At 45.7% G+C, this 24,142-nt stretch overlaps 1 protein-coding gene across 3 annotated transcripts in view; it reads left to right on the top strand.

Annotated features, from left to right (window-relative positions):
• The window catches only part of PRKAR2B (protein kinase cAMP-dependent type II regulatory subunit beta), a 169,767-nt gene that overhangs the window by 103,933 nt on the left and 41,692 nt on the right, over positions 1-24,142 (top strand). The window lies entirely within an intron of this gene.

Consider the following 24,142-nt stretch of genomic DNA (forward strand, 5'->3'; position numbering starts at 1 on the left):
AAGAAACAGAAAAGAAAAAAAAAAGTTAAAGCATTTGAAATGTAAAGTATTAAGTAAGGCTTTCATTTGTAGCCAATTAGTTTACTACAAAATCACTAGATTCAATTTAAATTAAAAAAGACTACATATTTTAATAACATCTCATGTTCCCTTTCCCTTTATCTGGAGAGAGGTTTTAGAAGGAAAAAAACCCACGTTGTTTGACAGTCTCTTAGATCAGTGCTTCTCAAAGCCGGTCCGCCGCTTGTTCAGGGAAAACCCCTTGTGGTCTGGGCCAGTTTTGTTTACCTGCTGTGTCATAAACAGATAGTTAAGGGTTAAGGTCTCTTTTACCTGTAAAGGGTTAACATGCAGTACCTGATGACCGCCTGACCAGAGGACCAATCAGAGACAAGATAATTTCAAATCTCTGTGGAGGGAAGCCTTTGTCTGTGTTCTTTGTGTAAGTGTTCATTCTCTTTTTGGATCTAAGAGAGGCCAGTCATGTCTCCAAGTTCTCCTGGAGTAGTTTCTACTATTCAATAGTGAGTATTAATTAGAAAGGCGGATTAGTCTTATAATTTGATTTCTACATTTGCAATTGTGTGTTGCTGAAGGAATTTCTTTAATTCTGTACTGTTATTGCTTTTACTGAAAAAGAAAGGAGGGGGGATTCTCTCCAGAGATTGATAAGTTTAGACCTGTATATTGTTCCATCTTGGTTACAGAGACAGTGACTTTCTTTTTTATTCTTTAATAAATTGTTTTCTATTAAGGACTTGGTTGGTCTTTCCTTGGGTGGATTATCAGGGAAAGGGGAGGGGGAGGCATCCCTCTGTAGTTAGATCCCAGTATCTCTCCTAGGAAAAGGGAGCGGGGAGGAAGCAGGGGGGAATGGTTTATTTCTCCTGGGTGTAAGAACTCCATGGATTTGGGGCTCTTGGGATCCCCAAGGATTTTGGGGAAGGACTGTGTCCCAATACACGTACCTTATTGGGTGGTGGCAGCTTTACCAGATCTAAACTAGGATTTTAGTTTAGAAGAAGGATTCATGCAGGTCCCCATATTGGAACCCAACAGCTCTAAGTGGGGGTGAGACCTATGACATGCTGCGTCCGCAGGTTCGGCTGATCATGGCTCCCACTGGTTGTGGTTCGCCGCTCCAGGCCAATGGGGGCTGCGGGAAGAGCGGCCAGCACATCCCTTGGCCTGCGCCGCTTCCCGCAGCCCCCATTGGCCTGGAGCGGTGAACTGCGGCCAGTGGGCCGCGATCGGCCGAACCTGCGGACGCGGGAGGTAAACAAACCGGCCTGGACCCCCAGGGGCTTTCTCTGAATAAGCGGTGGACCGGCTTCCAGAGGCACTGTCTTAGATGGTATCAAAGACTTTAATAACTGTCCTTTTGGGTAAAAGAAGAAACTAGTTGAGATGAGCTAGAGTTATTACTGCTGCTGTTAAAGTCTGGTCTTGTTTTATCTCAGATGGTGGTTGAGATTCAACCAGAGCTGATAACAGTGATGATGTAATCTAGGTACCTCTCTCTTGCCCAGTCTGGTCAGGACATCTCTCAGGATCAGAATAATGAAGGCCCAAGAGACAGTGGGGGTGGCAGCCATGATAATGAAGCTTGCTCCAGTAGCCTCTGTATTCTCCCCCTCCCACCTAAAAAAAAAAAAAAAAAAGCTTTCTTTAATGACCATAAAGGGGATGATGAGTGGAATAGCTCATTCCCTCATTATTTTGTCCACTAATTAGACCTAATATCCAACACACCAGTCTGGTTCATTAATTTCTGGTTCTTGTGTTTTTACCAAGCATGATTTCAATGTAGTCCTGGAATCATAGCAACTTGGCCTTTTTTGTTTTTGTTTGTTTGGAGCTATTTAGTCTGGCTGGCTGTTTGGCACCTATTTATAAATTCACTACTGAAAGCAACTTGACCTATTTTCCATCAGCATTTGTTATTTTAGGTTATTGTAACATCTTACAAATTTTCATATACTTTTTACAATTGGAGTAAAGTTTTAGGAGCAGTAATTACAATGCCTCCCAAATACAGTATTCTAAAATAGAAATAACTATATCTCTTTCTTCCTTTCCAGTCAGTAGGATAAATGATTGGATTCATTTATATGTGGTTTTATTTTTAAATAAATGCATATGTGTGTGAGACCATATGTATGTAAAGAATTCACTGAGGGATAGCTGAGGAGAATAAGTGAGTTTTGTATTCTGAAAGTGGTGAGTCTGTTTATTCATATCTTTTGTGTGAGTGAGTTCCATGGCCCAGGTCCAGCTCCTGTGAAAGTTCTGCCTCTCACATTCATTTGCCTCCCCCTATTGGCTGATAGTTTCATTGTTCTGGTGGAATGTAGCCATCCTGGAAGGTCATGTTTATGGGAAGGAGAGGCAGTCCCTCAAGTAGCAATGGGCAATCCCCTGGAGGCCTTGAACATCAGATAGAGACCATGAATTGGATTTTGTATTCAATGAGAATCTGGTGCAGAGAGTGGAGCACTGAAGTGTTATATTTGTGGTGACTTATGTTGCTAAACAGAAAGGTTTCTATGTTTTGTACCTGTTTGATCCTTTTCCAGGGTGCATGGCTTCATTACTAGTTGGGAGCTGCAATAATTAAGCCTAGAGACACATGCATGGATCACAATGACCAGGTCTTTGCTCAACAGGAGGGGGTGCACTCTCTTTGGTCAGTTTCAAATGGAAGTGGGTACTATTTTCACCTCATCTGTTAGGCACCCAGTAGCACTGAGAAGTCCAAAAGGACCACAAGGCTGCAGACTGTCTTGACAACTTGAGGCTATATGCCCTGTGGAACTGGAGAAAGGGATAAAGGGAATTTGAACATAGATATCTTAGTCTCTAGGAATAGAGCAAGAGTCAGGCTAACAAAGTCAGACTGACACTGACTCTAATAACGCGAGTGGGAACAGACTGTAAGAGAGACTGTTTTGACCTTGTGTTAGATAAGAATGGAATGTATACTGTGGCAGAAATTAATGAAAAAAAGTGAGATATCAGGAAGGAATATGTATAAACAAAATGCAGCTGTTGATCATTACTGTATGTGACAAAAGGTATAAATGCTTGCCTTAATTGTTCATCTAATGGAGACCTGCTTTGGGAGGGGAACCCCTGCCCATGAGTACTCTCCTGTGCATTTGCAATTGCTCGAAATAAAGCTGCATCTAGTTTGTTGCTTCAGACTCAGAGTCAGGACTCGTTTTTCTCCCACCACCCTCAGTAGGAGAAGACATTTTTCAAAGTGCTCTCCTTTTCCTACTGACATCATTTCACTCTTTCCTGAGTTAATCTTTAGCCAGCTTCCCTTCAATCAGATGGTGATTTTGAGTAGACACAGAGAGCTGAGAGATGGTGCTGTTGATGACCGGTGAAAAAGAGCCTCAGAACTGTCTGTCACTTGCATATTGCTGGCACTTCACCAGCCTCCTCCTTACAACTTCATGTAGAGACTGGAAAATATGGGAGAGGGGAATTGAGCATTGTGGGACTCCATAAGGTTTGGCAGTGGAGGAACAATTTTCTTAGTATCCCTCAAGCTCTGTTCTGAGAGGAAGAGCTAACACCAGTTCAGGCCATTTCTCCTGTAGCCTCTTGGAGGCAGGACAGGAGTACTTAATGATCAACCGTATCAAATGCAGTGGAGAGATCTAGCAGGTTGAGTATGGCTGTACTTTCTTTGTTTGTGGATAGAAGGAGGTAATTCATCAGCGCAACAAGTACTCTATCTGTACTGTGCCCTGGGCTGAAGACTTACTGAGAGGAGTTTATTCGGGGTACTGGCAGCTTAACTGGTGGTGTTTGAGTCTTCATTTTCCTCATTTCTTGATTAGCTTGCTTTAAAAAGGGTGGTTAGACACTGGGTCCTCGGGAGCCAAAAAATCTTCCCGCGTTATAGGTGAAACTGCGTTATATCGAACTTGATTTGATCCGCCAGAGCGCACAGCCCCGCCCTCCCCAGAGCGCTGCTTTACCGCGTTATATCTGAATTTGTGTTATATTGGGTGGCGTTATAACGGAGTAGAGGTGTATTTTTTTCAAAAATAATGAAGTCCTTAGCATATGATGAAAATGGCAAATATCAACGTTTTGCAAAATACTATCATGAAATGTTTTCACATTTCATATTCTTAATTGTCAAAGCATTTCAAGTGACGATAGTTTTTTCTATATTTTCAACTGAAATTTGCTGACCCGATCAGTCTCACACTGAAGGCTGTGCACCAATAGCAGTAGATTTTAATTCAGTGACACTTTTGCACAGATCAGTATTAGAGTTAGAGATGACAGTACACAGCTTCGTATTACAAATATGCAAAAGCTATGCGAGAAAGAGGTGGGCTAACAAGAAGTAATGAAGACGAAGTCCACAAACAAGTGCTTGCCTCTGCACTGAAGAGGGATGAAGAGTATGTTACAGCTCTTACTAGCCAGATCATCAACAATATGACAAACCCATCTGACTCTGAACCACATGCAGAGGTACTTATTAACATATCTACTAGACTGCATGTAACATGAGTTGCACAAAAGAGCCTACTGAAAATAGCAGATGTTGGTGAACAAATGGAGAGAGATGAGAGGAAGACTTCTACAGTACTCAGGAGGAAGCAGACACAAGGAAACTCCAGTATGGCTTTTGGTGTCAAAGGAACCATAGTAAATTAGGACACCTGATATAGATGTTTTGGTCCTTGCTGTTCACTACGTCCCCAAAATGGAACACATTAGATAACCGCTTCAGAGATCTTGCCAGATTGGGAAAGCATGAAGGACAAGCCTCGATTTCTGCAGCAAGAAAGTTGGTAGCAATGCTGTATGACCAGGGCAAGAAAGAAAAGGAGACCCACAGGGATCTGTTTTGCTTGCGTCTCAATCTAGCCATTAAAAAGGACATGTCACTGGCTGAACTCCCACCATGTGAGGACAGTTTGAAAAGCATGTTGGAAGAGCATCTTGGCAAACAAAGATTTGGATATCTTCACACATAGATAAACCAGATATTCGATCACCATTGCAATATGAATGAAAAATGAGAATGGTAAACTAATTCCTGTATTCTTCAAGGGCCCAATGGCACCTGAACTTCTTCAAGACCTTATTTGTGCATGTAACAGTAGGGGTCACTGCACAATCAACTGTGTCTATAGTCAGAATAATCTTCCCTGCACAGAACTGTGTACATGCTAAGGCAATGAATACTATGGTAACCCATGCACTTGTGACAGAGATCATAATGATGAACAAAATGATGATAATGGTGTTGACTAGAAATGTCATGAGCACTATTACATTTCAATGATACTAGTACAAATTTCTTCTTAGATTGATGATTTTTTTTTTACCCTTTAGGTCGTTGATGGGATGGTTTAAGAAATCCACAAAGAACTCCAATTTTATGTCTTGAAATAATATATAGTCATTAAGGGACTAGAAACAAATGCAAATATTTCAAAGTGGTCATTTTAATGTGTTGATGGTGTCATTGTTTATCACTTTTTCTGGGGTAATGGTACCATTTGATACTTTGATCCACATCATACTTCATTGTTAAAATAGACATAATAAGCTTTAAAATTATGTATGAGGTGCATGTGTGTAGAGAGCATGTCTGCCAAATCAGTGGTGTCTACCACTCACTTACACTCCTCTATCCTTGCTGCTGTATTTCAAGATTGCTGAACTTCAGTGTTGTGATGCTCTTTTAGGCATGGTGACCACCCTCTCCTTTTGCATGTTGCTTAGTCCTAGCTATATAGGAATGGTGTTGATATAAAACAGGCTCAGAACCCGTGCTCTGAATAATGGTTCTCATCCTGCCACGTGAGGAAAACATGGATGACACTGTCTGGAATCTGTCAGTGGTGTTGCTCAATTGGGCAGAGAAATGCTTGTGGAGCAGTATGAGACATAGAAGGGCCAAAAATACCAGTGCAAAGCTAATTGTAAACAATTTAAGGTACAAAACAAACAAATTGCTGTCTGAAACAATGCCCACAATTTAATCAAGTTTTAAGTAAATTAAAGCAAATTAATATTATAATGAAAAGTATTAGGCAAATTTAACTAGAGGCCTTGCTACCAGAGCCACCTATAATAAAATATAAACAATCATCCATTGCAAGATTTCTTATAAATGTATTCTTTTTCACCCTTCTTCCTCCCCAAATAAGAGGTTCCATTCTATTCCAAAGAAGTGCACACATATTATTCCTTTTATTGTTAATGGGTTTGTCATGGTTACATGGCTAGCTGCACCTTGCCTCCTTTCTGTTTTTTGTGAGTGCAGGCCCATAGGTGTTAGCTCCTTACTTGTCACAATGTGGAATCACACAAGATTTCTTCTCTTAGCCCTGGTCTACACACAGCCCCTGGTTCGAACTAGGGTACGCGAATTCAGCTACGTGAATAACGTAGCTGAATTCGAACTACCCTAGTTCGAATGACTTACCGTCCAGACGCCACGGAAGCGAACTCCGCGGCTCCAAGGTCGACTCCGGCAACTCCTCCTGCCGCGGTGGAGTACCGGAGTCGACCGCGGCGCTTCTGGAGTTCGAACTATCGCGTCTAGATCAGACGCGATAGTTCGAACTCCGAGAAGTCGAACTCGCCGCGTCGACCCGGCGGGTAAGTATAGACGTGGCCTTAGACTGGAACCTGGCTACTGTACCTTGTATATACTGTGGCAAGGCACCTCTTTTCTCTCGCCAGCCTTAGCGCTTCCTCCTCAGGCAATGGTGGGCCTGGGGTAATCAGCCCCACTCAGGCAGGGTTTGCCTTTCCCCTTCTGTGCTCCCTTGATTTATTTTCAGGGTAGGTCTGAGTGTCCGTCTAAGGATAGTCTCCCACCAAAAAAAAAAAAAAAAAAAGGAAACAGTCTCAAACAAAAACCCAGGCAGGTACCTTTCACTGCCCCCCCTCACTGGGGCCAGGTGTCATCCTCTTGGTTGCCTGGGGGTGTCAGTCCTTCCCCTAGCAGGCACTCAGTTTGGGCTATCTCCCCTATGGGAAGGGGCACAGCCTCTCACCCTGGAGTAGTTTATTTCCCTGTTGCCACTAGCCTGGCAGCAGCTTGTCTTTATCTCTTTCTCTCCCTTCCTCTTCCCACAGAAGGGTTTTTTAAAGGCCTAAGGCAGCCCTTAATTGGATTCAGCTGTCCTTAATTGACCTGAGGTAACTCCTGCTCAGCTTGTAGGAAAAAGGGCCTTTAACATTCTAGGGCTAATATATCGGCCTTCCAGGACTCTCTTGCAGCCATCCGGCCTGACTTTGTCACAATACCAACTGCTTGCCTCCCTCAGGCCTTGTCTACACTACAAGATTATTTCGAATCAACTTAGTTCGAATTTGTGGATTCGACCTTAAGTCGAATTTGTGTATCCATACTAGATACACTAATTCGAATTTCTGAGTCCACATTCACGGGGCCAGCGTCGACTTTGGAAGCGGTGCACTGTGGGAAGCTATCCCGCAGTCCCCGCTGCCCATTGGAATGCTGGGTAGAGCCCCCAATGCCTGCTGGGGGGAGAAATGTGTCGAGGGTGGTTTTGGGTAAGTGTCGTCATTGAACCGTCAATCACAACCTCCCTCCCTCCCTCCTTGAAAGCGCCTGCGGGCAATCTGTTCGTGCACTTTTCTGGTCAGTGACAGCGCGGACGCCACAGCACTGCAAGCACGGAGCCCGCTGCGATCATCGCCGTTTTCTCCTCCTCGCACTTTATCGTCCACCTCTTCCACAGTCAGCTGCTGAGAAATTGGGCTACTTTTCAATGGTGCTGCAAGCACTGGGGGACCATAGGGGACGTTTTACAAACATCAACGTCGGGTGGCCAGGCAAGGTTCATGATGCGTGTGTTTTCAGGAACTGTGGGCTGCTCAGACGCCTGCAGGAAGGTAGTTTCTTCCCGGACCACGAAATAACTGTTGTGGATGTGCAGATGCCTATAGTCATCCTCGGGGACCCAGCCTGCCCGCTAATGCACTTGCTCATGAAGCCCTATACAGGCGCCTGGGACAGCGACAAGGAACTCTTCAAATACCAGCGAGCAGCGTGACCTGTGACTGTTCAGTTTCTTTACAGAGAAGCTGAACCTGCCCCTGTTTCTTTACCCACTGACTGTTGACTCTCCTCTTCGGTTACATACCCCGTTCACCCCGTTACCCCCACTTCCAGCACACGTGTAAAAATAAAATACATGTCCCATTATTACTTAACAAAGGTTTCTTTATTCATGACTTTTCGTGAAAGGGTTGAAACTGGGACGCAGGCTGTGCTGGGTAGGGTGTGCGGTGATGTAAAGACCGCCTCTAAACTCAAGGAATGACAGGCTCCTGCTCCTAGAGCGGTCCGCAGTGCCGGAATGCTTCTTTCAACGGAGCCTGCCATCCCTCTTTATGGAATTCTGTGTGTGGGCGGATATGTGACCTTGTGGTGGAGGAGGACGGATACAGATTCCTCAGCTGCGTGACTCAGCGGTCCAGGACAAGGACCGCTGTATAAGATCTGTAACCGCCCTCCCCCGCTGCAAAGTCACATCTCCCCCGCCCACACAGATCCTGGAAACCACCTCCAAAAACCGACCAGGTTGCCTACTGACTGCACCGTGTGTGTGACCCGCTGCTGATCCTGCCTCCATGTCTGTACCCTGGGAAAGGTGACTGTCCTATGCAATTAACCACCCCCTTCCCCACGCCCCCCATTCAAACACAGTCTTCTTTGAAAAAACATAACGGAAACAGTAATTAACAGCAAAGCATGTTTATTAATTAAGTAGACAGTTAGGGGATGGGACTGGGATTGGGACTACTCTGAGTCTGGAAGTGAAGGACTTCGGCAAATGTAGGGTATGAGAGCTTTTGGGTACTTGAGCACTGTGCTGTGGTGCAGTGACAGTATTCACGTCCCCGGCCGCCCCTCCTCCTGATTATTTTCGGTGAGGGGGGTATGGGACTTTGTGGCGGGGGAGTGCGGTTGCAGATACACTGCAGGGTGTCTCTGTCCTCCTGCGGTCCTGCAGAGCATCCACAAGGCGCCTGAGCGTGTCCGTTTGCTCCCTCACTAGTCCAAGCATTGTTTCAGTCGCCTGCTTGTCTTCCTCACGCCACCTCTCCTCCCGTTCGCTGTGTGAGCGCTGGCACAGAGAGACGGTCTCCCTCCATTGGCTCTGCTGGTCCGCCTCTGCTAGGTAGCAGCCCATACGTTCCTCGAACATCTTGTCCCTTGTCTTTTTCTTTCGCCGCCTAATCTTTGCCAGCCTCTGCGAGGGGGATGCTGTGGCAGGTCTGGAGACAGTGGAAGCTGTGAGATGGGAAACAGGGAGTGAATTCCTTGCAAAGATACATTTTTGCGAACAATTAACTGAGTCTAGGCTGTCTCTGTGAATTCTGGGTTGAGACCCCTGTGCCTGCTGGGGCACAAATCATTTTCGCGGTGGATTCTGGGTAAATGTCGCCAGTCATTCCTTCCTCCGGGAAAGCAACGGCAGACAATCATTTCAAGCCCGTTTTCCCAGAATTGCCCTGGCATACGCCATAGCGTGGCAACCATGGACACTGTTTTGCCTTTTGTGTATGTCACCGTATGTGTACTAGATGCCGCTGACAGAGGCGGGCCAGCAGCGCTACACAGCAGCATGCTTTTGCTTTTGCATGACAGCAGAGATGGTTACCAGCCATATTGTACCATCAACCATACCATAAATTGATAATAAGATGGTAATAAGATGGGCATGGTTACCTGTCCTTTTGCACTGCCCCATTTGGTGCTGTCATAAGTGCCCCTGGCCGAGCAGCCAGGGGCGCAAAAGCAAAAATTGGGAATGACTCCCTGAGTCAATCCCTCCTTTTTGGTATCTAAAAATAGAATCAGTCCTGCCTAGATTATGGGCAAGTGTACTAGAGAACCACTGTATCATAGAACCAGAGAGCACAGCTGCTCTGTGTCTGATCCTGCATATATTATGAGCTGTATGCTATTCACAGGGGGTGCTCCTGCAACAACACCACCTGTTCATTCCGTTCTTACCCCAGCCTTCCTGGGCTACCATACCATTGTCCCCCCACTTGTGTGATGAAGTAATAAAGAATGCAGGAATAAGACACAGTGACTTGTTTGTGAGAAATGAGTGGAAGGAAGCTTCCAGCTGCAATGATAGTCCAGGCAGGACATTAAGGAGTGTGGATGAAGGAGCCCATCATCCCTCTGCTAGTCCAGGGGCAATTGAATCTTTTATTTACAATGAAGGGTGGGGGCTGATGGAGCTCAGCCCCCTGTTGCAATGATGAGGACGGTTACCAGCCATATTGTACCATCAGCCATCAAAAATTAGGGACAGGCGCCCTTGATTAACCTTACTGATACTAGTCGGCATGGTTACCAGCCCTTTTGCACTGCCCCATGTGCCAGTAGGCTGATGGTACAAAAAGATGGAAATCCATCCTCATCATCAGCCATCCATAGAGTGCTGCACCATCGCGTCTATCTGCAGCATTCAGTAAAGATAGGGTGACATGTAAAAGAGTCAACAGAGGATTGTTTTCACTTCTGGTGGTGGGTGGGGTGTGTGCGCAAATTGCCGAACTATGCCCTGACCCACCGCAGACACTGTGTTTGACCCTAGAAGCATTTGGAGCTCATCCAAGAATGCAAATACTTTTCGGAGACAGCAGGAACTGTGGGATACCTTGCATCCTCATTCCCCCCTCCCTCCATGAGCGTCCATTATATTCTTTGGCTTTCCGTTACGCTCATCACGCAGCTGCATGCTGAGTCTGTGCTATGCCGTCTGTCCGTAGATTTTTTTAAAAATACTTTGGACCAGGCGTAAAATTACAGTAATTAACCTAATTAGATGCAGGAGTCTCCGAGCGAAATCACCCTGAGGAGGGTCACTGAAGGAGATAGAGAGCGCATGCTGCGTGAAAGCTAGCACGAACCAGGGCCCGATGCAGCCGTGCTCGGGGAGGCAGTGCTCCCTGAGTACCTCATGAAAGCCTTGCGCGGAAAACTGTACTACCACGGAGCACCCAATAAGGCAGCTCTCCTCAGGAACCTCCTGCTGATGCTTTTCGATTAACGCAAGGAGAGCTTCGTGGAGATCTCCAAGGATGATTTCTGTTCTATCCCCATATATAGAGAGTCCTCCTTTTCACACAGTTAAGATTCCTGTTATATTAAGAATAAAAGTTAACATGGTTAAAGCACTTACCGACTGCTCCTTCCCCTGATTCAGGGTCCGGGTTAATGGCCGGGGAGGGTTGTTGGGGGATCTCCGTGACGGTGATGAATAGATCCTGGCTGTCGGGGAAACCAGCGTTGTAAGCGCTCTCGCCTGCCTCGTCCTCCACAAACCCTTCCTCATCTTCCCCGTCCGCGAACATCACCGAGGAACTGGCCGTCGACACTGTCCCATCGTCAGAGTCCACGGTCACTGGTGGGGCAGTGGTGGCAGGCTCCGTAGCGTCCGTTTGCCGCTTTGATTTTTTGGTAGCCTTGTCTGGGGTCCTTGATTTTCACGCGGCGCTGCATTGCATTCCGCCTGTATCCTCTGTCTCTCATGGCTTTGGAGACCTTCTCGTAGGTCTTCGCATTCTGTGTTTTGGAGCGCAGCTCTGAAAGCACAGACTCCTCGCCCCACACACCGATCAGATCGAAGAGTTCCCAGTCAGTCTATGCTGGGTCCCTCTTTCTATTCACAGATAACATGAACTCCTCTGCTGGAGAGCTCTGCATCGTTGCAGGTGCTGCGGAGCTCGCCCCGATGTCCAGCCAGGACGTCAGATTCAAAGTGCCCAGACAGGAAAATGAATTCAAATTTTCCCGGGTCATTTCCTGTGTGGCTGGTCAGAGAATCCAAGCTCCGACTGCTGTCCAGAGCGTCAACAGAGTGGTGCACTGTGGGATAGCTCCCGGAGCTACTAAGTTCGATTTGCATCCACACCTAGCCTAATTCGAGCTAGCCATGTCGAATTTAGCGTTACTCCACCTGTCGGGGTGGAGTACCAAATTCGAACTAAAGAGCCCTCTAGTTCGAATTAAATGGCTTCCTGGTGTGGACGGTTGAGCGGTTAGTTCGAATTAACGCTGCTAAATTCGAATTAAAGTCCTAGTGTAGACCAGGCCTCAGGGTCTGACTGGATTTTGAAGCACCTGCATTTCTTTCTTTCAGGAACCTGAAACCAGGGATATAGTGACCAACGGCCTTCTTAAATCAGAGTATTTTATTTAGTAGTCTGAACAAAGCATTAAAGAACAAATTATTTTAAAACAACAAACTGCCTGAACATGTCTGTCTTACATAATGTTCTCCCTTCCCATAGTGGCAACCTAGGGAGGCCTGTCTTCTTCAGACACTCCCCATGGATACCTGTGTCTGACGGTCTTTTTCAGTCTGCTTCTCCCCATACCTCCAAGAGAGTGTGCTTGTAAATCCATCTTCTTTGTTTTGAATGAGGCTTATTCAAGTGTTGGTGGACTTTTGTCTTTACCAGGTCAAAATATTTAAGCAGGTTGGTAAGAGACTGAGCCAGAGTTGTTATAGTCAGTAGTTTTGGGGTTGTCCCAAACAACTCTGAAGTGGCAACTGATAGGTGATCATCTTGACCTATCTTCTCCTTCCTGTCTGATAGACCTTTGATGAGAAATGCTTAAAACAAAATACTCATGCAGAAATCACCATCCCCATAACCAGGCCAACGTACATTATACATAAATATTATAGAGCAGCTCCATATTCATTGCAGGCTTCCTTGCTCAGACCACCTTCAGTTATCTCTCAAACTTCTTACGCAGCCCCTGCCTCCTTAACCCTCTCTTACCACAAAAACAAAACTTGACAATAGTTGGAAAATTCTCTCGTCATGTCCTTCCTTCCCATTTTCTAACTTGCTCATTCTTTACATTGGTCTCTGACTTTGAGGGCCTCCTTTCATCATCTGCATCTGATCTCTGTTCCCTTGAACCCATCACTTTTCATCTCCTGTCATCCTTGGCAGCTACCTTCATCCATACCTTTAGCCACTTTCTGTCCTCTGACTATTTCCCTCAGCTTTCAAGCCTGTGCTTGTGTCAGATTTAAAAAACAACAACAAAAAACTCAATTTCTTTCAGTCCCTCTAGCCTCCCTAACTACTGCTTCCCTTTTGTCTCAAAAATCCTTCTCAATAAGTTAAAATGGCTCCTGTCTATCCTAATTGTTGACCTGCTTGCTGATTTATATCTACTGTTAGCTATTGTCTTTCTTTTCTTGGCTTCTGTGACTCCTGTGCTTTCTAGGTTCTTCTCCTATCTTGCTGACTGCTCCTTCATTTAGTATCTTTAGTGCATCATCTGCCTGTTCTCTCCCCCTGCTTGTCAGACCCCTGTAAAGTTCTTTCTTGATCTCTTCTTCTACCTCTACATGTTCTTGGTGACTTCATCTGCTCTCTTAGTTCTAGCTGTCCCTTTTATGCAAATAACTTCCAAATTTACTTTAGTTCCAGGTAGCCTGTCTTGCATCTTACTGCCTCTGACATCTCTTGATTGTCTTACCATGATCTCACACATGTTCTCTCCAAAACCAATTTTTTTTTATCTTCAACTACTTGTCCTCCACCTCTTTTTCTTTCTCTTAAATTCACTGTCCTTACTGTCAAGTTTGTAAACTCAGTGTCATCTTTTAATCTTCTGTCACAAGGGTGACCAAACTTACTGACCGTCTGAGGGGCATATAATAATCTTCAAATATTCAAGAGCCACAAGACATGCACAAACTGCCCTGCAGGGAGGTGCCCGCAGTGGCACGGGGTTTCTGCCCTGCGGGGTGGAAGCTACCGGGGTGCATGGCTTCTGCCTCAACACCCCCCCCACCCAGTGATGAGCTGCCAAAATATTAACAACAGGTTCCCTCCTCCTCACCCCATGAGGGGGTCGTGCCCCCCCCGGGATTCCTGCCCCATCCAATCCCCCACGTTCCTTGACGCCCCCCACCCGGGACCCGTGCCCCATCCACCCCCCTTCCCTGTCCCCTGACTGCCCCCTGCCACCCCATCCAACCCCTCCTTGCATTCCTGATGCCCCCCCGGGACCCCTGCCCCATCCAACAACCCCTTTTCTCTGTCCCCGACTGCCCCTGGAATCCCTGCCCCTGACTGCCCCCCCCACCCCATCCAACTCCTGCTCCTTCCTGACTGCCCCCCCGGAACCCTTGCCCCCATTCAATCCCCCTGTTCCCTGCCCTCTGACTGCCCCGACCCCTATCCACCCCCCCACAGCCCCCCAAACTCCCCTGCCCTCTTCCAACACCCCCTCCCTGCTCCCTGCCCCCTTACCGCACTGCCTGGAGCCGCCCGGCCGGGTCCGGGTTGGAGCCACTGGGCCGGGACCGGGAGTGGCTCCGCGGGGCCCGAGCCGGGCCGGGACCGGGAGCGGCGCCACAGGGCCTGAGCCGGGCCGGAGCCGCTGGGCCGGGACCAGGGACCCGGACCAGCGCTGCGGGGCCTGAGCCGGGCCGGGCTGGAGCCGCTCGGCCGGGACTGGGGCCAGTGCCGGGGTGTCCGAGCCGGGCCAGAGCCACGGGGCCGGAGCCAGGGGCGCTCGGCCAGGGCCAGGCCAGGGCCAGGGGGCCGGGCTGGAGGGAGCCGCTCGGCCGGAGCCAGACTGAGCCACGCCGTGCCTCCCTGGAGCCCTCCTCATGCCCCCCGCCCCAGCTTACCTGCCTGCTGCTTGTTTCAGGCTTCCCGCGAACATCTGATTCGAGGGGAGAGGGAGGAGAAGGGGGGGAGTGTTCAGGGGAGGAGGGGGAAGTGAGCTGGGGCCGGGGGCGGGGTGGACAGCTGCCGGAGCTTTTGTTAAGTTTAAAAGGCCTTTTAGAACTGGTTGTCCCAGAACAACCGGTTCTAAAACGGCTTCTGAATATAACAACCGGTTCTTGCAAACCAGTGGGAACCGGCTCCAGCTCACCACTGCCCCCACCCATGGGGCTAAAGCCCTTAGTCCCACCACCCTGCCCCAGGTCAGACTCCCGAAGGTCCCCCCACCAGCTGGTAGGCGGAAAAGGGGGAAGTGTGGGGGGCTCTGTGGACTGCACTTTAACTGTAAAAAAGAGTTGCATGTGGTTCACAAGCTGTGGTTTGGCCACGTCTGTTCTATCACATCCCCTATATCCAGTCTCTCGTTAAATCCTATTGTTTTATGTGGATACAGCATGTGTACATACACACACACAAAGTACATCTGGTTTAACGACAAAAAACAATGTGCTACGCTCCATATATTTTACAGTCTAGGTTAAAAAGACATGACATGAGTAGAGTTGATAGGAAGCACTTGTGGGATTAAGGGGAAGTAAGGATAGGTTCAACAGAAAACCACATAGTTGCTTTGGTTATTAATGTGAATGTCAATTTCTACTTCCTCATTAATGTAACAATATTTACCATTTTCTCACTCTCTCCGCTTCTGACATCCTTGTCAGTTGTGGATATTTCCATTGCTAATTCCCTGTTGAGTCAATTGTGGGTGCTTATCATCTCTGAAAATCAGATCATTCTTACTTAGGTTTGAAAATTTTGGCTGTAGTAGTTTTGTAGTAAGTGGTTAGATTAGTTTTCTGATCTATTTATTATAATGCATTTGGTCATTAAATATAGTGGAAATTATCTGAATAGTTTATGAACATGTACATTGTTCATTAAATCATCATTGTGGCAAATCTCAAAGAGACATGACCTATTTGCAAATCAAGCACCACTGTGCTCCATCTTAAGGTGGCCTGGTTGTATATACAGTTTATGTCCATCACTGGCAATCTTATTGGGCCACCAAAGCTTTTGACACCCACGTGATAGATAGTTCAGTAAAAATCAACTGTTGATATTTTAATACTTTTTCGCTTTCAATTATTTCAACCATTTTGTGGTATATAGTATTACTCCTGGGGGAATTCTGCACCAAAAAATTAAAAATTCTGAACATAATATTTTAAAAGTCTGGATATTTTATATGTTAAAATAACACAATATAATCAGGCCAGTTTCAATTATTTGAGTAATTTATTTCAAAATACGTGTCAGCAACTATGTAACAATACAGACAACAAAAAAGATTCAGGACATGTTTTTTGACAAATAGACTCTTTACTAGGCATATTAATACAGAGTTTTGAGTAATAATTCATTTAAACTACAATACAGAAACTTATTTACCACACCCTCCAGAAGCAATGCAAAGAGTCAGGGAAGTCAGAGGTAATGGAGGAGCTGAGGGAGAGGGAAGTCATTGCTGGAAAGGAACCTGGGGGTGAACTTGTAGGCTGTTGGATGTGAGTGGGAGAAGTATGGAACAGGGTTTTTTTTTGATCAGGGAGAGATTGTTAGGGAGCCTCCCCCATGCAGACCCTAGCTGATCCCTAGCCTCTTGCATTCAGTCAGACACATCTGCCTCGTCCCCATGTGTCCCTGCACCCCCACTCAGCCACCTCTTTTCCCCCACATAGCTCTGCACTCTCCACCCCATCCCCATATGTTCCTGCACTCCCATTCAGTCCCTGCCCCAGTCTGTTCCCCCACTAGTCTTTCTGAATAGCCCCATGTGCCCCACATTGTCCATCTTCTCCCCCCCCCCATCCCATTCCTCCTGACCTGGCCCCACAGGCAGGGCACTGTGAGGAAGGCAGCCTCTTTCTCTTCCCTAGCCGCAGATGGTCTGCTCCCACCTGGGAGCAGCTGCTCTGTTGTGACATCACAACGGCCCCTGGTGGGTGAAAAACATAATTGCAGCACCTTTCTGGCAGAATGTATTTTCTGCTGGAAAAAAAAATTCTGTGTGGCACATGAATTCTGCCCATTTGCAGTGGTGCAGAATTTCCCCAGGAATAATAGTATAAAAATCAGTGATTCTCAACTTATTACACATTGTGGGTTGTATATGAAAAAATCACCCCTTCCGAGTGATGTAACTTACATTGACTTAAAGCGGTATCTACACTATGCTATGTTGATGGGAGACGCTGTCCTGTCAACTTAGCATCTGCCTCTAGGAGAGGTGGAGTACTGAATTTGACAGGAAAGTGCTCTGCCATCGACTTAGCGTGTCTTCACCAGACCTGCTAAATCGATGTTGCTGTTCTTTCTGACCATAACTGCATTCCAAAGCCACTGCCCATGGTGTCTATATACACACTATCTTGTGTGAGGAGTCTTGGATCACTAAGTGCTGTTATACACCAATAATCAGATGGAACCTTTTATATGATGATGTTGCTGCCTTAAATATATGTAACGTAGCACTACTCAACCTTTATTTTATAGAGTTATTTCTTGATAGTCACTTGATACAAGAAACTGAGTGATTCCTTTAGTAAGTGATAGCTCTTCCATTACACTAATGAGCTTCTGGAAGTGTGAAATATGCTTTAATAGTTACTGTTACAGTTTATTCTATAATGAGGATATGATTTTAAGATACTTTCCTGTGCAATTAATTTTATTGTAACTAATTCTTGTTAAAAAATGTCTAGAATCAGTAAATAAATTATATTTGTAGTACTGTGAGCTGCAACTAACCACATAAGTAAAGAGAATGGTGTGGGTGGGTGTGTAAATTAAAAAAAATCCAATCTTGACCAAGCAGCAAAGAATCCTGTGGCACCTTATAGACTAACAGACGTTTTGCAGCATGAGCTTTCGTGGGTGAATACCCACTTCTTCAGATGCAAGTGGTGGAAATTTCCTGGGGCAGGTATATATAAGCAAGCAAGAAGCAAGCTAGAGATAACGAGGTTAGATCAATCAGGGTGGATGAGGCCCTGTTCTAGCAGTTGAGGTGTGAAAACCAAGGGAGGAGAAACTGGTTCTGTAATTGGCAAGCCATTCACAGTCTTTGTTTAGTCCTGAGCTGATGGTGTCAAATTTGCAGATGAACTGGAGCTCAGCAGTTTCTCTTTGAAGTCTGGTCCTAAAGTTTTTTTGCTGTAGGATGGCCACCTTAAGATCTGCTATTGTGTGGCCAGGGAGGTTGAAGTGTTCTCCTACAGGTTTTTGTATATTGCCATTCCTAATGTCTGATTTGTGTCCATTTATCCTTTTCCTTAGAGACTGTCCAGTTTGGCCGATGTACATAGCAGAGGGGCATTGCTGGCATATGATGGCATATATTACATTGGTGGAAGTGCAGGTGAATGAACCGGTGATGTTGTGGCTGATCTGGTTTGGTCCTGTGATGGTGTTGCTGGTGTAGATATGTGGGCAGAGTTGGCATCGAGGTTTGTTGCATGGATTGGTTCCTGAGCTAGAGTTACTATGGTGCGGTGTGCAGTTGCTGGTGAGAATATGCTTCAGGTTGGCAGGTTGTCTGTGGGCGAGAACTGGTCTGCCACCCAAGGCCTGTGAAAGTGTGGGATCATTGTCCAGGATGGGTTGTAGATCCCTGATGATGCGTTGTAGGGGTTTTAGCTGGGGACTGTATGTGATGGCCAGTGGAGTCCTGTTGGTTTCTTTCTTGGGTTTGTCTTCCAATAGGAGGCTTCTGGGTACACGTCTGGCTCTGTTGATCTGTTTCCTTATTTCCTCGTGTGGGTACTGTAGTCTTGAGAATGCTTGGTGGAGATTTTCTAGGTGTTGGTCTCTGTCTGCGGGGTTAGAGCAGATACGGTTGTACCTCAGTGCTTGGCTGTAGACAATGGATCTTGTGGTGTGTCCGGGATGGAAGCTGGAGGCACAACCGTGGTACCCCTAACCCACCCAGCAATATCGTCAATCTATCCAACCACACACTCAGCCCAGAAGAAACGTCTGTCCTATCTCGGGGACTCTCTTTCTGCCCTGCCACCCCCACCAACATGATACAGTTCTGCGGTGATCTGGAAGCCTACTTTCGCCGTCTCCGACTCAAAGAATTCTTTCAGGACAACACTGAACAGCGCACGGATACACAGTTACCCTCCCACCAACAGCACAAGAAGAAGAACTCCACATGGACTCCTCCTGAGGGTCGAAATGACAGTCTGGACCTATACATTGAATGCTTCCGCCGACGTGCACAGGCAGAAATTGTGGAAAAACAACATCGCTTGCCTCACAACCTAAGTCGTGCAGAACGCAATGCCATCCACAGCCTCAGAAACCATCCTGACATTATAATCAAAGAGGCTGATAAAGGAGGTGCTGTTGTCATCATGAACAGGTCTGACTACCAAAAGGAGGCCGCCAGACAACTCTCCAATACTAAATTTTACAGGCTACTTCCCTCAGATCCCACTGAGGAATACACTAAGAAACTGCACCATCTACTCAGGACACTCCCTACACTAACACCAGAACTAATCAACATACCCTTAGAGCCCCGACCAGGGTTATTCTATCTACTACCCAAGATCCACAAACCCGGAAATCCTGGACGCCCCATCATCTCGGGCATTGGAACTCTCACTGAAGGACTGTCTGGATATGTAGACTCTCTACTCAGACCCTATGCTACCAGCACTCCCAGCTATCTCCGTGACACCACTGATTTCCTGAGGAAACTACAATGCATTGGTGACCTTCCAGAAAACACCATCCTGGCCACCATGGATGTAGAGGCTCTCTACACAAACATCCCGCATACTGATGGAATACAAGCTGTCAGGAACAGTATCCCTGATGATGCCACAGCACACCTGGTTGCTGAGCTCTGTGGCTTTATCCTCACACAACTATTTCAAATTTGCTGACAATATATATCTCCAGATCAGTGGCACCGCTATGGGCACCCGTATGGCCCCACAATATGCCAATATTTTTATGGCCGACCTGGAACAACGCTTCCTCAGCTCCCGTCCACTCACGCCCCTTCTCTACCTACGCTACATCGATGACATCTTCATCATCTGGACCCATGGGAAGGAGACTCTGGAAAAATTCCACCACGATTTCAACAGCTTCCACCCCTCCATCAACCTCAGCCTGGACCAATCTACACGGGAGGTCCACTTCCTAGACACCACGGTGCAAATAAGTGATGGTCACATCAACACCACCCTATACCGAAAACCTACCGACCGCTATGCCTACCTTCATGCCTCCAGCTTCCATCCCGGACACACCACAAGATCCATTGTCTACAGCCAAGCACTGAGGTACAACCGTATCTGCTCTAACCCCGCAGACAGAGACCAACACCTAGAAAATCTCCACCAAGCATTCTCAAGACTACAGTACCCACACGAGGAAATAAGGAAACAGATCAACAGAGCCAGACGTGTACCCAGAAGCCTCCTACTGGAAGACAAACCCAAGAAAGAAACCAACAGGACTCCACTGGCCATCACATACAGTCCCCAGCTAAAACCCCTACAACGCATCATCAGGGATCTACAACCCATCCTGGACAATGATCCCACACTTTCACAGGCCTTGGGTGGCAGACCAGTTCTCGCCCACAGACAACCTGCCAACCTGAAGCATATTCTCACCAGCAACTGCACACCGCACCATAGTAACTCTAGCTCAGGAACCAATCCATGCAACAAACCTCGATGCCAACTCTGCCCACATATCTACACCAGCAACACCATCACAGGACCAAACCAGATCAGCCACAACATCACCGGTTCATTCACCTGCACTTCCACCAATGTAATATATGCCATCATATGCCAGCAATGCCCCTCTGCTATGTACATCGGCCAAACTGGACAGTCTCTAAGGAAAAGGATAAATGGACACAAATCAGACATTAGGAATGGCAATATACAAAAACCTGTAGGAGAACACTTCAACCTCCCTGGCCACACAATAGCAGATCTTAAGGTGGCCATCCTACAGCAAAAAAACTTTAGGACCAGACTTCAAAGAGAAACTGCTGAGCTCCAGTTCATCTGCAAATTTGACACCATCAGCTCAGGACTAAACAAAGACTGTGAATGGCTTGCCAATTACAGAACCAGTTTCTCCTCCCTTGGTTTTCACACCTCAACTGCTAGAACAGGGCCTCATCCACCCTGATTGATCTAACCTCGTTATCTCTAGCTTGCTTCTTGCTTGCTTATATATACCTGCCCCAGGAAATTTCCACCACTTGCATCTGAAGAAGTGGGTATTCACCCACGAAAGCTCATGCTGCAAAACGTCTGTTAGTCTATAAGGTGCCACAGGATTCTTTGCTGCTTCTACAGAACCAGACTAACACGGCTACCCCTCTGAATCTTGACCAAGTGGAAGTCAGAAACTGATAATAAATATTGCAAAGATTAAATGTAAACTATAAAAGGAAGTATATTCCCTACTCACAGTGTGGAGTAGAAAAGTTATTTAACACTATCAGCGTGATACACCATGATCTCTTTCTAATAATATTTTCTTGTGTATGCAAAGTATGCATAAATTGAGAGCTTACCAATGGTGAAAGCATGTTGACTTTTCTCTCCCCATATGTTTAGTGTAATGAATTACGTATAATATCATTAATTATTTAGTTATTGAAGTCCTCTTAATTAAAAAAAAACAACAGATCTAGACTAACACGGCTGCTACTCTGAAACCCTTAATTTTTCAGTATAGCAAGGGGATGGATAGCTACTATACAAATAGTATTACCTTTTCTATGTTCTGAATGTAAGTGAGCTATATATTTATTTTAATTTAGGAATGGATTCATTTGTGAAGTAATTTTATTTCCATTTGTTTTTATAAGATAGAACATACTGTATATAGTGATCAGTGAAATGCTTTCTGGATTTCACCTTGAATGAATGGATGAACCATAATTTACAAAGCCCAAATCTTCCTCCTGACAAGGCAACTTATTTCACTTGTTTGCAATTCCCAGCATGTGTGGTATTGGTAATGTAATGCACTTCAGTAACTCATATTTTTCTTTGGAATTTTTCTTTAATCCTAGCCTTGTTGATTTATTCAGGGTTCTCTGTGTTCGAATGTCCATCTCAGTGAATGAGCTAAGTGGTACACAATTGGAAGATTTAAATAAACAGTTTTACTTTGTCAAACTAAGCTGTGGGGGGAAATGGTGGCTGTCTATATTATGTTTCCTTTTAGTACTTGCATGATAATTATACATACTATACTGTATCACATGAAACTAGGGCTGCTTTATAGAATAGAATGGCTAACAATGGTGACTATTACATAAAATGATCTGGAGTGAGCAGTAGCAGTGAATGTGACTATGATAAAAGCTTCACGTTCTTTATAACCAGGAATGTGGGATGAGCTAGAAAGGAAAAGTAATACAAGCTATCAGCCATGAATGGAATGAAAGATATCTAGGTATGACTTGGTCAAAAAAGAGCTCTAGAAGTGTATTCTGATCACAGATGAATAGTTGTATTGGAGTAATAGTGAGGAAGTGTGTAACTTGTCTGGAGCTCAGAAATGCACAACATAGAAAACCTTTAACACTGCATGGGCAGCCTGTAATCCCATAGGACATAGTCGGAGCTGATTTGTTTGTATTGGGAAAACATGATCTCCTGATCATAATGGAGCAACTTTTCAGTAGTGACACTTTATGATACCACAGCATCAGCTGTGTTCAGGAATGTTAAAACCATGTTTGCACATCATGACATTTCAAGGACTATAATAACACAATGGACCACAGCTCAAGAATAGAGTATAAAATTTATGAATTTCAGCATATGATATCTCATCTTGAAATACCCACAAGCAAATGAATTAGTATATTGTGGAGTCTATAGAGTGAAGAAATAGCTCAAATAAGCAACTGATGGAAAAGAAATTGCACATTTAATGTTATTCAGCTACAGAGCAATGCTTCTGCAATGTTGAAAACCACTGGCTGAACAGTTATAAAATAAACATATACATACCAGGGGCGGCTCTAGGAATTCCGCCGCCCCAAGCAGGGTGGCGGGGCGCGCTCTGGCGGTCGCCAGTCCCGCGGCTCTGGGGGACCTCTTGCAGACGTGCCTGCGGAGGGTCCGCTGGTCCCGTGGCTCTGGTGGACCTCCCACAGGCATGCCTGCGGATGCTCCACCGGAGCCGCGGGACCAGCAGACCCTCCGCAGGCATTTCTGTGGGAGGTCCACCGGAGCTGCAGGACCAGCGGACCCTCCGCAGTCATGACTGCGGGAAGTCCGCTGGAGCCGCCTGCCGCCCTCCCGGCAAAATGCCGCCCCAGGCGCGCTGGGGTCTGGAGCCGGCCCTGATACATACTCAATTACAAGATATAAGACCTAACCAAAGGAAGACAGATAACTCTCTAGTCCTGGAAAAAAGATTGACAGATCAAAATTATAACAGAAGAACAAGGCCTTTATCAATTAATAAACCATAGATTCTGCATTGTCCAGAACAAACTACAGTGATTAAAGAAACGTCACATCATCAGTAGTCAGTTATGATAGAAAATGGAAACCATTTTTTGAAGGAAGCTGCTAATGTCCAAAGAATGAGACAGAGTGAGAATGAACATATATCAAGGAAGAGTGAAGGGAGAACAGATACACTAAAAGGACAAAAATACCTTAATGGATTGATCCAGCTTCTGGTTGTGTGAAGAGATTAAAAAGATTATTTAAGACATAGATAAACCTAAATTCAGTTTTCTTCTCAATAGATCTAGAAGGCTGTTAAAAAGTCTGAAAAGACTGACTGAGACCTGTTGATACTGTGATAATAATATAAAAGATATCAAGTTAAATAAATGTTTTTGTTAGAATCTGTTAGCGTAGAGAATTGGAGGTGGGGGGGGAAATGAGAAGTGTGCTATACTGTCGTTGTGTTTATACCTGCTGCAAGACACTATGCAGTACTGAACTATGCTTCCTCTTGACACTCTAACTCTCACAGACAGACAGAAACCAGTTGCAGAGTGTGAGACAGAGCATACAGCCATGCTAGATTTACAACATATCACTACTGTTTACTTTGAGTTATTTTTAAGTAAATAGGTTACCCTAAAACCTGACTGTCATCACTGAAATACTACAGCTACCATAATACTGTTTATAAGAATATTTTGTTTATTTAGAGATACAATACTGTAGTTGTTCAACAGATTTAAAATTTCCTTTTTATGGGCATATTTTCATTTACTTTGGACCTAATCCAACTGTAGTAAAATCAGCAGGAGGCTTTCCATTGATTCCACAGAGAGTTGTATCGGGCTCGTTAAATTATTGAAACT

Source organism: Mauremys mutica, chromosome 1 (assembly GCF_020497125.1).
Source record: "Mauremys mutica isolate MM-2020 ecotype Southern chromosome 1, ASM2049712v1, whole genome shotgun sequence".
NCBI lineage: Eukaryota > Metazoa > Chordata > Testudines > Geoemydidae > Mauremys > Mauremys mutica.